This window comes from Myxine glutinosa, chromosome 3 (assembly GCF_964187855.1).
Source record: "Myxine glutinosa chromosome 3, kmMyxGlut1.1, whole genome shotgun sequence".
NCBI classification, from domain to species: domain Eukaryota; kingdom Metazoa; phylum Chordata; class Myxini; order Myxiniformes; family Myxinidae; genus Myxine; species Myxine glutinosa.
Window position 1 is genome coordinate 169,157,377 of NC_136263.1, and position 16,789 is coordinate 169,174,165.

A 16,789-nucleotide genomic window follows, 5' to 3' on the forward strand; every position below is an offset into this window, starting at 1 on the left:
GGATAAGGCCTTACACCGGCGCGAGCAGGCGCCCCCGTGGATTGCCTCGGCTTTAGATGCCCAGGCGGGACCCAGTACCTCTGAATAAGGGGGGCTTATTAGTGCCAGAGGACTGGGGGATTGATGAGCAATGGGCCCGGTGGGTAAGGGTGGCATCCCTGCCACCCTTCCCATGATCGGGGGGCAGATGCGCTATAGATTACGGGGTGTATGGCAGTGAAAACTAGCCCGGGTGGGTTAGGATATTGTGTGTAGGGATCTAGCGAAGATGACATTAGGTAACGTTAAGGTTTAAGTAGTGACTGATACCTGTAGTGGGGACGCAGGTAGTTTAGTGTGGATGATAATGATGAGGGAGCGCAATAAAGGGACGACTGGGAAGCGCAAGTTTCAGAGGGGAGTAGTTAGATGAGATGATGCTGTGTGAGAACTGGACAGGTGTGTGGAGCAGTGTATGAGTAGTGAGTGTTGTGGATCAGCGCGAATGCGCTTGGGGGAGAGAAGGGTGCAGGCGGCACCGAGTATGAGAGCACAGGTGTGCAAGTACAGGTGTGTGGAATATATGGAGCAGAGAATGAGTGGTGTGGAGAGAGTTGGAGTAAGTGGTACGGAGTGGTGTGCATGGTGCGAAGGTGTGGATGGGGGAAGAGTGGACCCATTTTCACGAGTACCCGGGGAGGGTAGTTTAAAGAATAGTTAGAAGGTATAGGTAAATTGTGGTTGGATATTGGCATTTGTGGTGCGTTTGCAGAATGGTATTGTGGATGGGTGCATTGGTGTGGTGAAATTGGCTGGTCGTGTGGCCTGTTAGTATGAGTGTGAATGGTTGGGCACTCCGCCACTGTTAGATGTCGGCCAGGTGAGGCCGCAGGTGGGCTCTGGGAGCCGTTAGTGTCAGTGGGTGCCTGAGGATCCCGGGTGTGGATCGGGCAGCCCGTGCCAGAGAGGGCACTGAGGGGGTGAGAGTGCGGGAGGGCCTTCCCCAGTTAGTTAGGTTATGGTGAGGAGCAGGTGAGCTCGGTAGGCAACAACAGTGGTGGAGGTGTGCAGGTGGGCGGACCAGCTAGGAGCGTCACACGACCCAGCCACCGAAATTGTGCGGGGGCACCGAGTGATGAATCGGGGGAGTGAGACCCCAACTTGAGAAGCACCACAGTTTGGTCAATGGGATTTTGGTTCTTCGAACCACATAGAGTAATGAGGGCCAATGGTTTGGCAGGAGAAAGACCCCGGGTAATGTAAAGTTGTTAAAGTCATTTAGGAAATAGTTAGGATTGATGAACCTGTCGCACCATACGCAGCCACTTACCTGAGGTGGTGATGATGACTCCACACCTGTGTTCCTTTGTTCTGTGTTGCAGGAAAGGAGAATTGCTGTGTGGATTTGTGAGACGCATCACGACGTGGATGAGACATTGGGGTGATTCCATCTCTCCCTCCTTAGGAGGGACTGATGATGAATTGGTGATGGCAGATTTTGATGTTGAATTGGTGATGGCAGATTTTGATGAGAGTTGGAAATGGCAAATTTGATTGGTTAGGAGGGAGAGAAGACGAATTTGGTTTATGGGAGGAACGGGGAAGACAGTAGGGACGTTGTTGATGTGTAAAGTAGATGTTTATGGGTAGTGTTGTGTTTTGTGGATACAGTAAGGGGTAAGGGAGGGGCAATGTAGGTTACCTGGTGGGGGGGGGGGGCGTACGGTAGGAACGTACCTGTCTCACCTGGTTCCCATGTGCCCCCAGTGTGCATTACCTAGTACTGCGTGCACTTTTGCGCCCTTACCACCTTACTCACTTGACTTCTTTTGTCTCCCACCTCCGAGGATCTGGCTTTGGGGCAGAGAGAGAGGAGAGAGAGGTGCTGGCTCCGCAGTTGTGGGCCTGTACTTCCGCTGCTTGCTGCCTGGATCGATACACCATATGGACCGCAATTTTTGTGGCCGCCCACAATGGACCGCAGTTCTTTTGCGGTGAAGCACCACCAGTGGATGGACCTCTGGGTCAACGTGGCACATATGCCATACAGGTGAACCACTTTTAGTTGGCCCCCCTGACGGCCACAATTCAGAAATGGACGCGGTTGGCGCCTTTCTTTATTTCTAAAGAAGCCAGAAGGCCAAGTGCACTCCATGAAGACAAGACCAGCGGCAGAACATCGGCCGGCTGCGACACCACCGGTGACCATGGACACTTCATTGTGCATTTTTATGAACAATTTATTGGTGCACCGGATGGTGCTGACTGTGCGTAATGGGGTGGTGCTTTTGGTGCTTGGATGGGGTGCTCTGCACAGTATTAAAGGCCGTAGGGCCACAGGGCACTCGTGGGTTGGTGTATGGATGCTGGCATGCGTGCTCTCCCTATGCATAACATCTGCATGTGTTCCTCAAAGAACAGGTCCTGGATCGTAGTGTAAATATCAGTGTAGTCTTGTATAAATGATGCTCCCTACCGGCTGTATGTTTAGTTTGAGGATGCTTTCCGCGATTCGGTTATCCTGTGGGTGTGTTTCTGTTAGGAGAAGGGTGCAACGTCGCAGGGGGACATATTTACTCATTTGTGAACATCTGTAAAACTGTCGCACTCAGGGTTGAGTTAATAGTAGAGGGAACTACATCTGAGTGCCACACTAACGTAGGTAAAAATTTATCGGGTCGGGACGCCCCGAGGTAGAGAAGGGTGCAATGTTGCGGATATGGGATTTGCATCCATCCATATCCGCTTGTAAATATTCCCCTATTTCCTCAATACTTCCCAACTATCCCCAATCCCCCATTCCCTAGTCCCATTTTCTGTAAACAACACTCTGTAGACCCGACCTCCCCCTATTTCCCCCATTAAATGTCGTGCCCAGGTTCACCGCATCTCATGTAAGACAACTATAGGACATCTTGCTAGTTATTCTTAGTCTATGTCAGTTAAGGACTCGTTTCCATTAATTCTGACCCTTCGTTGCACCAGAATGTGATTGTATGGCACCGTTAGGAAGTTTAGGACCTCCCAATACCTCCCCGCAGCTCTTCCTCACGGTTCAGCAACAACAACAACAACAACAGCAACGGCAGCGGCGGGCGCGGGGAGTGCGCGTCCTCACTCCGGCTTGGTTGGTAGGGGGTGTTGGGAGGGCACCAGGCCTCCCCAACGAGCCGCCATCGAACATGTGCTCGACGGGGTTACCAAATAGGGGCTCCCTGTCAGCTCCTCGTCAAGGGCGGAGCCCGGTAACCCCCGCACCCAATAGAAGCGGCGGACCGGCCCCAGTGGGGCGGAGCCAACCAGCCGAGGGCGTGTCACTCCCCGCTGAGCATGCGCAGGGAGAGGGAGGTGACGTCAGATGCGCGCTGAGCTTGAAGCAAGAGAGACGTCCCTTCCGAGCGCTGTGACACCTCCCTGCATCTCTTGGACCGTGCTTGATCCTGTCCCCGAGCCAAGGTGCACCTTGTGCTATCAACCTACCTGTCCATTCCTGCCATCAATCCCTGTGTAAGTCTACCTTGTTCCGTTTGTCTGTGGTCTGTCTGGGAAAAGATAAGACTGTAATTAAGTGCCTATCTCTTCTGTGTCTTTACCTCACTACCTTGTAATCTACCCCCTTTTCTCCACCACTGTAATTATACCCTCCTCCGGAGGTCTTGAGAACTGTACCCCTTGCGTCGTTTCATCTATCCCAGTCGTTGTGTCCTTTCCATCATTGATTTAGCATAGCGCGATTTGGCCAACGTTTGGGTGGAATCGGGTGAGTTGCGGAAGAATCGGGGGAACTGTTAGGTCGCGGCAATACCACCGCTCGGTAAATAACATCCTAACCACGTCCGTAACAATATATATATATATATATATATATATATATATATATATATATATTGTTATGGTTCTCTACGCCGGCCTCCTTCCCCTTATCAAGGGGGGATTAATCCCCTTGTCTTTACTGGGCCCGGCAGAACCGAGACCTATTACGTCCCTCCCGGACACACGCGGCGTAGGGTTTCGGGACTACTTTTCGCTCGTACCTAAGTCAGTGCGCTGCCTTGGGAGCGAGGAAACAAGCCTCGCACGAACCACATGTGGTTTGAGTACGCCGAGCGGATTGCGTACACGTGGTCCGCGCAGTCTTACTCAGTGGAACCTGATTGGAGCGATCTTATTCGTGCCACGCTTAGTCAAATGAGAAAACCACAGGAACGATCGAATCAGAAAGAAAGAACAAGGGTTTATTTATTCCCACACGTATATACAGTTCAAGGACGAAGAGACCCAGAGCAATCCTTAAGCAGTCTTAACTTATCCCTGGGACAACGGGCCCATTTCACACTCACACAGGGGATTGCAGATGGGCAGGTGTTCCCCAACGCATCGAGAGATGGTCCCCGTCCAGCTCTCCACGGTCCCCGGCACGTCCCGCGAAGATGGTGGCAGGCGAAGGCATGGACTCGTAGCGCGTCTCTCGTACCAGCAGATGATCGGGCGGAACGGCAGAGGGCGGACTTTAGCGCGGCTGGCGGTTACGTAGCCTTGTTCACTCGCGCTTCTCAAATGCGCTATACTCGTTCATAAGCGCGTCTGACTGCGCCCGAGTATGTGTGGCGGCCATCACCTCTCCTTCAATACACTCCGAGCTGGTTAGCGTGCACGTTCTTGTGCAAGTTTGTCAAGTTCATCACAACGCGAGTCCTTTATCTCTCTCTCTCACGCAACAAAGTCCTCTTATCTCTCTCTCTCTCCTTTGCGAGTCCTCTATCTGTCTCCTCTGCGAGTCCTTTTATCTCTCTCTCTCGCAGCAAGTCCTTTGCATCGATCCTTTACAACGCGAGTCCTTTTATCACTCTCTCTCTCTCGCAGCAAGTCCTCTCAGGCAGCAGTCCCCTCGAGGGCTTTTGCGCAGCGGTTTTATAGCTACGCCCCTCGAACCTTCTGGAACTCACCCGACTCTTCTCACCACGCCCTCTGACGCCACGCCGCTGCCACCACCTCTGAGCTCTGATTGGCGGCTCGTGCTTACCGTCATCGCTTCTGCCGCCCCATCTCGACTCTGCCCCGACCTTCCTCGGCCTGCCTCGTGTTAACTCGCCCAATGATCAACCAATGCTTAACAAACTGGATCGAGGCTAGGGTGGCTGGGAAATCGGTGGCAAGTAAGGCCTATTCTCCTGGCTCCTACTCAACGCAGAACTAACAAAGGAAAAGGACTAAGCTTACAAATAATAAGACATAACTATACTATCGCGAGGCTACATGTTGCTTGTGTGACTAACTATGGGGGGCAAACTTTAACCTTTATTAAACTCACTTGACAGACTCAAAACCGCAACACTGCCTCCCTCCCTCGTCAGACTCGTCCCCGAGTCGAACCTACAAAAACTGGAACGACCGGTTTTGAGAAAGAGTTGGGACTAACTTTTTATTCCGTGTGACACTTAGATGTGGTTTCCTCTAACATTTACTCTAACCCGTGTGTGCGACAGTTTTACAACACTAAATATGTCCCACCTACTGCGTTGAGTAGCTACCTGACAGAATCACGCCCACAATTAACCGAATTGCGGAATTATTTTCAAACTAAACACAAAGCCGGTGGGCAGCATTTTATATACAATCACAAAACCTAACCTTATTTACAATTCTATGACCCAGGACCTGTCCTTTTTGAAAAGAAGAATGGAGGGGAAGAAAAGCACAGCAATGCACAAAAACACATTCAAAAAGTTCACGTTTCACATTTCTGCTGTTGTCTGGCATCTTCTTCTTGCTTCCTGCATCTTCTGTGTGCATAAAACTTACAGTTCTTCTTTCCTAGCACACCCATAATAAAAATGTACAAAAAGTGTGTTCGTCGTTATTTGCCAGCAGGGCCAACCCTATGTGGTCCAACTGCGTGACATTGATGCCACTCAAAACACGTGGTCCAAAGATGCAAGGTGAGTCTGCAGCAAAGTGCTGCACAGCAAAGTGTTAGACCACAAAACGTGTGGTCCATAATGTGTAATGTGGTAATGTGCAGCAAAGTGTCTGTGGCGGCAAGTGCTGCACATGTGCAGCAAAGTTATAACAAATGCAAGGAATACAGCAGCGAAGTGCCATGCAGTTCAGCTGCACAGGTGTAGCAAAGTGCAGCCGGGGTGCTGCACAGTTCCACCTCCAAAATGCGTCCAGGGGTGGGGGGAGAGACAAAGCACGGTCAGCAAAGCAGAAAGGGCGCAAAGGTACACATCAACACAAGGTAATGCAACACGAGGGGCGTGGCGGATTGAGCAGAGCAGACTCGTCCCTAACCGTCCGTACCCCCCAACGTTGGCTTACACTACAGTACCCTAGCCCTTCCTTATATTTACAAATTCGTCACTACGTTCTGTCTCCCATATCCGCTCTAATTCCAAATTTGTCTTCCAATCCCTCCCAGGAAGGAAGAGATGGAACCAACACAATGTCACTCTACGTCGTGATGCGTTTTACTCACTCAAACAGTTTCAAAGCCCTGGTGTGGAGTTCCGTTTCCCTTGGTGAATGGATGTGGATGGCGCGAGGGAATTCTCTTCCTAACTACTCCAATGACATTAACTCACTTACACTACCCGGGGTCTTACCCTGCCAATTGGCCATCTTTACACTATGTGGTTCTAAAAACCGAATTCCCCATTGACCACTCTGCGGTGCCCATGAATTTGGGTCTCACTCCTCAATTTTTCTTACTGTGCCCTTGCACAATTTCGGGGCTGGGTCGTGTGGCTCCACTAGCAGGTGCAACTACCTGCGCACATCCGCCACTGAAGTCGCCACCTGAGCTTACATGCTCCTGCGACTACCTAAACCAGGAAGACCCCTCCTGGCACTCTACTGCTCTAATGCCCTCTCTGGCATTGGGCTACCCGGGTCCTTCTCTTGGATCCTCGGGCCCCATTGAACAACTACTCACAACTCTAACTGGCTCCCAGAGCCTACCTGCAGCCTCACCTGGCCGACAAACTACCAGTGGCGGAGTGCTCCAAAAACCATACGCACCAACAAAGCCCACACGCCCAGCCATTCCACATACTCATGCACCTAACCAAGCACTTCTTGCTACTTCCCACACCACAGGTGTCAATATCCAAACAATTTACCTAAGCCCTCTACCTGGCTTTACACTACCCTCCCCGGGTATTCGTGAAGGGGTCCATCTCCCCCCATTCTCTCCTTCGCACCATGCATTCCACACCTTTTATTCCGCACCATATTTTCTCACACACCAACTCTCTGGCACACCTCTCATGCTCACACACTTCTTTCACCTTGCACACCATGCATGTCAATTCACACACTTCAAACACAATTCCATCTGTCTCAATACACAAATCCTCACACACACAGCATCATCTAACTAACTGCTTCCCCTAAAAATCGTGCTTCCCCATCTTCCCTTTACACGAAGCACTCCCTCGTCGTTATCAACCACCTAATCTAACTACGTCCCCTCTATAGTTCAATGTCCCTACTTAAATCTTGTCTTCTAAAGTCATCTAAATCCCTATCAATTATCCTAGCCCGCCGTCGGCTAGCTTTGGTGCCCCATGGAGGTAACCATCGCTGGTCCCCCATGTGCATGTCACTGCCATCCCCCGAATCTCATGCTCATGAGCCCAGAAGTGAGGAATGGCGAAACCACCACTCCCCCACGCCGGGTACCATTCGCCAACACTATGGCTATCCGTCCACTACACTTGAGCCTCTCCGTGTGGAAATACATTTTCACAGCTCGGCTTCGAAAAGCCGAGCGATGCATGTGGGTGGTTGGTCGCCTGTAGCTTGGGTCTGTCTGGCATTTTCGATCCAGGGGAGGAGGCTTTTTTGGGCCAAGGTTCAGAGCTCCATCTCTGCGCAGAGCCTTGCGGTCCCACGCACGATGCCCCAACCGCCCACGGTCGGAGCACCACAGCCGCCAGGGGGCTTGGCTCTGACCTCTCCTACCCCCCCTTGAACCGTGCCAATCGCCTTTCCCGCCAAGGTGCGGCACCGACCATACAGGGCGGGGCCCGACGCGAACCATGCACGCCGGTCCTTGTGAGACCGCCGCGGCACCGATCCCCGCCGATCCCCGCCGCACACAAAGCACACCACGCACCGAGGGCTCATGTCAGCTATACGTCGTGCTAAACGCTCCCCCGGTCTGTGTCGATGCTCGAGCCGCGTTCTTACCACACGCGACCCCCTCCACACTTGCCAAACGCGGGGCTGTCGCGCCGCCCATACTCTCCCTGCATTCTGTTACAGCACTCTCTCGTGCATACTCTTCCCTTACACACTCAGGTGCACACCACCCAGGCACACTCATACCCCTCACACACTCCGTTACACAATCGGCCATCACACACCCTCATGCACACTTTTGTTACACACTCAGAAACAACCATGGGTGTGCACTCTTCTGGTACACACCCAATGACATGCTCTGGTGTGCGCTCCTGCACACTCTCTTCAACACTCTCTGGTGTGTACTCTCTCTCACTCTGTAACACACTCTTCTTCGCGCACTCTTCCCACTCACATTCCGTCATACACTCGCGCTCCGGTGCACACCTTTTTCGCACCCGCGCGCTATTCACTCGCGTACACTGCACAAAGGACTTTCCACGAGCGCCCGGGCTTCGTCTCTATCCCAAGTGCGCCAAAAACCTTTTCCCGCCATACACATTCCTGATCACCTTAGGGGCCTTCTTCCGCGGCAGCACCACCTGCAAACTTTAATTGGGGTTAGCAAACCCGACATCACGGTGCAAATGCAGACTTTGAGTACATTCCAATTTTTCCTCCCGCGATTCATTTACTTTCTCTGCCGTCTCTTCGGCCCCAATTTCAACTATTTATTTTATTTCTTCTATTTCCTCGACGACCACCGGTGCGCATAAAATTTATTTTTCCAATTTGACGGCCGTCGGCTTTTCCACACCCCGAGTCGCGATTTCTATCCCCTCGGTCAACTTAGCCGCGCTCTGCTCTACCTCGCTCTCCCCGCGTTCCTCACACCGCGTTACCCCATTGCGTCCCTTTGCGACCTCCTCGCTCAGCTTGCGCCTTATGTCCTTCCCTGCTTCTTTTATCTTTCTTTGACGCCACCCTCATCTTTTCCAATTCCCGGGTGGATTTGTCCCCCAATTCTTTTAATTGGCCACCCATTTTGCTTTTCAATTCATTTTTCACCTCTTTCAATTCCCGGGTGGTTTTGTCCCCCAATTCTTTCAAATGGCCACCCATTTTGTTTTCCTATTGATTTAACCCGTCTTTCATTTCCATCATTTCATGACTTTGCACCACGAAGCATGCTTTGATTTGCGCCATGAAGGTGCCCATATCCATTGGTGCCGCGGGCTCGGCTCTCGCCGCCACGTGCGAGGCGCCGCCATTTTCTACCCCTACTGCCGGCCCCTCATCAATGTCCTCCTCTTCTTCCGATTCTTCCCATTGGTCCTGGGTCATTAATTCCTCCTCCTCCTCTACCTCATCTTCTACCCCCGCCGGCATTCGATCGCTTTGGCCAGCCATGGCACGAATTTAATTTTGGATTTTAAAAACTACATTTCATCCACTCGCAATTTCAAGTGCGTGAAGTGCACTCCGGGTCCAATCCCACTCCTGACACCAATTGTTACGCCCAATATGTACAATTGGTGTCCAAAATTTTGTCTACAATTTTTTGTCCCAGGTTCCAAATCCCACTCCTGACACCAAATGTTACGGTTCTCTATGCCGGCCTTCTTCCCCTTATCAAGGGGGGATGAATTCTCTTGTCTTTACTGGACCTGGCGGAACCGAGACTTATTACGTCCCTCCCGGACACACGCGGCGTAGGGTTTCGGGACTACTTTTCGCTCGTACCTAAGTCCCCGTGCTGCCCTGGGAGCGAGGAAACAAGCCTCGCACGAACCACGTGTGGTTTGAATACGCCGAGCGGATTGCGTACACGTGGTCCGCGCAGTCTTACTCAGTGGAACCCGATTGGAGCGATCTTATTCGTGCCACGCTTAGTCAAATTAGGAAACCACAGGAATGATCAAATCAGAAAGAAAGAACAAGGGTTTAATTATTTCCACACGTATATACAGTTCAAGGATGAAGAGACACAGAGCAATCCTTAAGCAGTCTAAACTTATCTCTGGGACAACGGGCCCATCTCACACTCACACAGGGGATTGCAGATGGGCAGGTGTTCCCCAACGCGTCGAGAGATGGTCCCCATCCAGCTCTCCACGGTCCCCGGCACGTCCCGCGAAGATGGTGGCAGGCTAAGGCAGGGACTCGTAGCGCGTCTCTCGTACAAGCAGATGATTGGGCGGAACGGCAGAGGGCAGACTTTAGCGCGGCTGGCGGGTATGTAGCCTTGTTCACTCGCGCATCTCAAATGCGCTATACTTGTTCATAAGCGCGTCTGACTATGCCCGCGTATGTGTAGCGGCCAACTCCTCTCCTTCAATACACTCCGAGCTGGTTAGTGCGCACGTTCTTGTGCAAGTTCGTCAAGTTCATCACAACGCGAGTCCTTTATCTCTCTCTCTCTCTCGCAGCAAAGTCTCTTATATCTCTCTCTCCTCTGCGAGTCCTCTATCTCTCTCCTCTGCGAGTCCTTTTATCTCTCTATCTCTCTCTCTCTCTCTCTCTCTCTGTCTCTCTCTCTCTCTGTCTCTCTCTCTCTCTGTCTCTCTCTCTCTCTCTCTCTCTCTCTCTCTCTCTCTCTCTCTCTCTCTCTCTCTCTCCAGGTCCTTTGCATCGATCCTTTACAACGCGAGTCCTTTTATCTCTCTCTCTCGCAGCAAGTCCTCTCAGGCAGCAGTCCCCTCGAGGGCTTTTGCGCAGCGGTTTTATAGCTACGCCCCTCGAACCTTCTGGAACTCACCCGACTCTTCTCACCACGCCCTCTGCCGCCACGCCGCCGCCACCACCTCTGAGCTCTGATTGGCGGCTCGTGCTTACCTTCGTCGCTTCTGCCGCCCCACCTCGACTCCGCCCCGACCTTCCTAGGCCTGCCTCATGTTAACTCGCCCATTGATCAACCAATGCTTAACAAACTGGATCGAGGCTAGGGTGGCTGGGAAATCGGTGACAAGTAGGGCCTATTCTCCTGGCTCCTACTCAACGCAGAACTAACAAAGGAAAAGGACTAAGCTTACCAATAATAAGACATAACTATACTATCGCGAGGCTACATGTCGCTTGTGTGACTAACTATGGGGGGCAAACTTTAACCTTTATTAAACTCACTTGACAGACTCAAAACCGCAACAATATATATATATATATATATATATATATATATATATATGTATATTTACATTTTATTTTTAAAACACCTGGTCACAAGTGTGCCTCACTGACCGGGTTCCCGGCATCATCCCGTTTCGGCCCTTCAACCTCAATATGGTCATCTAAGGTGGGCCAGCAGGGGCACATACACCTCCACATGCAGCAGCTACACGTGGATGCATACATACCCTTTCACCCAGCCAGTGATAACACAGACTACAACAACAAAACCGCCTCCACTCGCAGAATCCACAGCCCCTCATCCACTCACTCACATACCAAAAAAAACCAAAAAAAAAACAACCGACCACCTAACCTTGCAACATGCACCATTCAAACAAAAACACATTCATGAAAAACTACACACACACACACACACACACACACACACACACACACACACCATTTCTCTTCCACACTCAGTCACTACCTCTTTAGACTGAAATGAACCACCCCCCACAACCTCAACCTACTGAGCAAGGCAACCTGCGACATGCCTCCATAAACTTCCTCCAAATCCAAAGTGAGCCTTTCAAGGAAACCTGGGCCACCTTGTCACACATCCTCCTTCTTTCTGTCCCACACACTACAAGCCGAGCAAGAAATGCAGAAAAGGAATTGCCTATATACCCTCTACACCCCACCTCAAATGGCTGACAGGAAACTCGCAAACCCTTCTCCCGACACTCAGCCTCCAGCTCACTGTACTTTCCTCTCTTCCTCTCTTGCACCTCCTCCATGTTCTCTTCCCAAGGTACAGACAATTCCCCTAAGATCAAAGGTGGGCGGTCCGCTTCGAAAGTCCGCTTATCCGCTTATCCGCTGCAGCGGACTAACGTTTTCGAAGCGGATAAGTGAATCGGAACAACCCCCGGAAACCGAAGCGGATAAGCGTAAGCGGACTACCGAAAAATTAAAGCGCATCGCGATTCGCCAAATCAGCTGTTAGCCTGAGCCGTTACTCTAGAATTGTGAATATTTATTTAAGTGAATAATAAGTGAAGCCCTAACAACTCGGCTCTCGCCCAATCTCTTCCCGCTCGAGTTCCGTGATGCTTGGGTAACTCTGTTTCTCAGGCATAACACGCCGCTCCCGAGCTCTGCCTCGGTCGAGCGCGTGTTCAGCTACGGGTCGGACATCCTCAGGCCTAAGAGGTCGGCCCTGGCTGCACCGAACTTCGAGGCCCTCGTCTTCATGAAGGGCAACCTCCAAATCCTCAAGAAGGCCCACGAGGTGGAGGAGGAAGACGAGGACTAGTCAATAGACTGCTGGTCTGTTGACTAGTAGACTCTCTTGTCAAAGAAAGGACGGGCAAATTGATTTTTCTTTAATGTAACTTGCATATATTAAAATTATATTTAAATTAACTGTAGAGTAGAGTAGAGTCGAGTGGAAAACTTTATTTCAATAAATTTTGAATAAATTTTATTTAAATAAAAATGTATATTTTTGATCTTAAAAGCTTTGTTTGTCTTTGTAGTAGTTAGAAATGGCTATTTAGGCTTAAAAAGCATTAAATTCCCTTTAGAAACGTCAAAAATCGCTTTTAAAACGTCGAAGCGCTTTTAAAAAATCGAATCGAAGCGGATAAGCGGATAACCGGTAAGCGGACTAAGGTTTTCGGCCGCTGAAGCGGATAAGCGAATCGGACTACACGGGCTGGCGGAGCGGATAAGCGGTAAGCGGACTTAAAATTTTCCGAATCGCGCCCACCTTTACCTAAGATGACCTGACTTGTTGCACCTGACCAGATGACAGTCAGGCCGCAACCTTGTCACACAGATCTTCTCTGGGAATACCAATTGTGGCTTTATGTCTGCCACCACCTGCCAATCACAAGCATCTGACAGCCCTCTTGCTTTCCACCTCCTCCTCTTTCCACCTCTTACCACTTGACCCTCTTTGACAAACAACACCTCTCCCCCCCATCGGTCTCCTTCTCCACTCTTCTCTCTCTCGACCTCAGCATCTCTTGTTGCACCATCTGCACCACCCCCGCCAGCACCTGATCATGTCGCCACCTGTATTGTCCTGCTGCCAATGCAACTGAGCATGCACTGAGTGAATGCTGAACCGTTCCCACACCTCCACACAAATAACATCTCTCCTCCTGCAACAACCCCCACAATCTCAAGTTTACTGGTGATGGAAGCACATCATACGTTGCCCTCAACAGGAAACTCAACAATATTTGCTCCATCCTCCAAATCTCTTGCCACTTCAACATTCTCACCCGCACACCTTCCCACCTAGTCCAAGCACCTTGCTCTGCCTGACCGACTGCTTTCACATATCTCCCCTCCTCTTCCTTTCTTCTCAACTCCCTCAGAACCATCTCCTCCTCTCTTTCACACATGCCTTTCCCCATCGCTCATGCTTCAGCCACCCCAAGCCATACTTCCCGTGCTGTACCATCCCCACGACCTCCTCCTGTTGCAACCGCTCCTCCATCTCATCCACCTCTGCTCTTGCAATCCACTTCCCACTTCCCTTCTTCTCTGGGTGAGCATTCTTTACCACTGCATCACTTGAATTCTGCAACATCATGAACTCCCGCACCCTCACCACCTTAAACTCCTCGGTTAATGAAGTCAAGGGAAACTGGAGTTTTCCACCCTGACCATAAAAGGCAATGTTCGTCAAACAGAGTGGCACTCCCAACCACCTCCTCACAAACCCGCTCACCACAACCTCCAGCCTCTCTACATGCCCAATCGCAATATCATACATCATCAATGGCCACAATACTCGTGGCATCAATCCAAACTTCAAACACCATACCTTCAACTTACCTTGCAAACCACATCCATCAATCCTCTTCAAACCTCCCAAAAGCTTGACCCTCACCTCCTCCACCCTTCCCACATCATTCAACTCCACTGTATACCATCTTCCCAAACTCTTCACAGGGGCCTACACCAATGATGGAACCACCTCCCCTCCCAGCTCAAACCTGTGCATGTTATCCACCACTCCTCGACTTTCTTGCTTTGAAGCCCATTGTTGCCCACCGCATCAACCTTTCCAGTCGTCCCAGTACCTCTACTATATATATATATATATATATATATATATATATATATATATATATATATATATATATATATACATATATATGTATATATATATATATATATATATATACATATACATATATATATATATACAGTCTCGTGAAAAAGTAAGTACACCCCATGTAAAGTTTGGACTTTTTCAACATATTTCAACATACAGCAATTTGATCTTCATTTCAACAATATTGATAGATAAAGGTGATATAATATAACAAATATCATGAAACATTTACATTTTGTAGTCCATTGTATAATTTAAATAAACATAATTGCAAATTTCGCATGTGGAAAAAGTAGGTACACCCTTGGCTCTAATAGGTGTTATTGCCCCCTTTGGCAGAAACAACCTCAAGTAGGCATTTCTTATAACTGTCTACCAGTCTCTGACATCGACTGGGAGAAATTTTTGCCCACTCCTCCATGCAGAATTCTTTCACCTGTGCGATGTTTGAGAGGATTCTTGCATGCACAGCTCGTTTCAAATCCCCCCCACAACAGTTCGATGGGATTTAGATCCGGGCTTTGACTTGGCCAATCCAGAACCCTCCATTTCTTTCTTTTCAGCCATTCCTTGGTGGATTTACTGGTATGTTTAGGGTCATTGTCATGTTGCAAGGTCCACCTTCGGTTGAGCTTCAACTTTCCGACAGATGGCCTCACATTATCCTCAAGCACCTTATGGTACAATGAAGAATTCATCGTGGATTCTATGATGGTGAGCTGCCCAGGCCCTGATGCAGCAAAGCTGCCCCAAACCATAATATTTTCACCACCATGCTTTACAGTTGGTATCAGGTTCTTGTGGTCAAATGCTGTCTTTGGTTTTCGCTAAACATGTCTTCTGGTACTGTGGCCAAATAGCTCTACCTTTGACTCATCTGTCCAGAGCACATTGTTCCAGAAGTGCTAGTCTTTGCCTAGGTGTTCATTGGCAAACTTTAGTCTTGCCCTGATGTTCTTTCTGGACAGCAAAGGTTTCCTCCTGGCACACCTCCAATGTAGATCAAATTTGTGCAGCCTCTTTCTAATGGTAGACTCGTGCACTTTGACATCAACAGTGGCAAGAGCTACCTGTAGGTCCCGTGATGACATTCTGGTGTTCTTAGAGACTTCTTTCAGCATCTTGCAGTCTGCTCTCGGGCTGAACTTGCTGGGGCGGCCTGGCTTGAACAAGTTGGCAGTTGTATGGAATCTTCTCCACCTGTGGATGATCTTCCGGACAGTCAAATGAATAATTTCAAATTGTTTGGAGATCTTTTTAAATCCCTTCCCAGACTCATTAGCATCTATAACCTTCTTTCTGAAGGCCTCAGATAGCTCTTTTGATCTAGGCATGGTGACGCCGCACACTTCACCAAGAAAGAGCAAACCAAGCGAAATGTCTGAGGTTTAAATAAGACAAGTTCCTCCAAGATCCTCTCCAGCGATGTTCTAATCATTTGCACCTGAGCTGGTGCACCTGATTCTAATTTTAGGTATTTGAAGTCGTGATAAATTTCGGGGTGTGCTTTCTTTTTCCACATGCGAAATTTGCATTTATGTTTATTTAAATTATACAATGGACTACAAAATGTAAATGTTTCATGATATTTGTTATATTATATCACCTTTATCTGTCAATATTGTTGAAATGAAGATCAAATAGCTGTATGTTGAAATATGTTGAAAAAGTCAAAACTTTACATGGGGTGTACTTACTTTTTCACGTGAGTGTATCTCGGACAAACCTGCCCCCCCCCCGTGAGTTCCATACATTTCTCTTCTCCAACGTCTTCAAATTTCTTCCTCTATGCAACTTTCTTCCCATAGCTCCTTCCATACCCCTTTCTTTTTCTTATCCCATCAATGCCTTCTCTCAATTTCAAATTTCCCAATGTGAGCCCCCTACCTTGCGTATGTAATAAATAGAACGGTACAGCTTAAGTTACGGACATAGGCAATGGTGAACGGTCTCAGCTTGCTGTGAAAGGCTTATTCGTGAGCACACATCCCTCCCCCACAATTCGACCCCCCGACCCCTCCCGCTGGCGATAAGCAATCGGTAAAGGCCATGTCCATTAACGGTGTCCAAGGAGATTCGGAGCATTTGTTCTGAGGTTCGTGTCACGACGTCTCACTCCTGATCCCGTGAGGTGTAGTTGTGCCGGTGCTGATGACGGACATGGAGGGAGTTGTGGACCTTCCAGGGTGCTCTCACAGGTAGATGGGTGGACTCACAGGGTGGACTCACAGGTAGATGATGTCATAGTTGTCATACTGTGCGTCCATAAACGTTGTGGAAGGATCTGTCAGGTGAACTTATTGGGAATAAACCGGATGGCAAAAGTGGGCACATAGCGCAGGCGAAAATGCCAATTCGTGACATTTACGATTTCGGTCACTTAAAAAGACAGGTGGCAAAAGTTGCCAAATAGTACAGGTGTAACTGCCAATTCGTGCCATT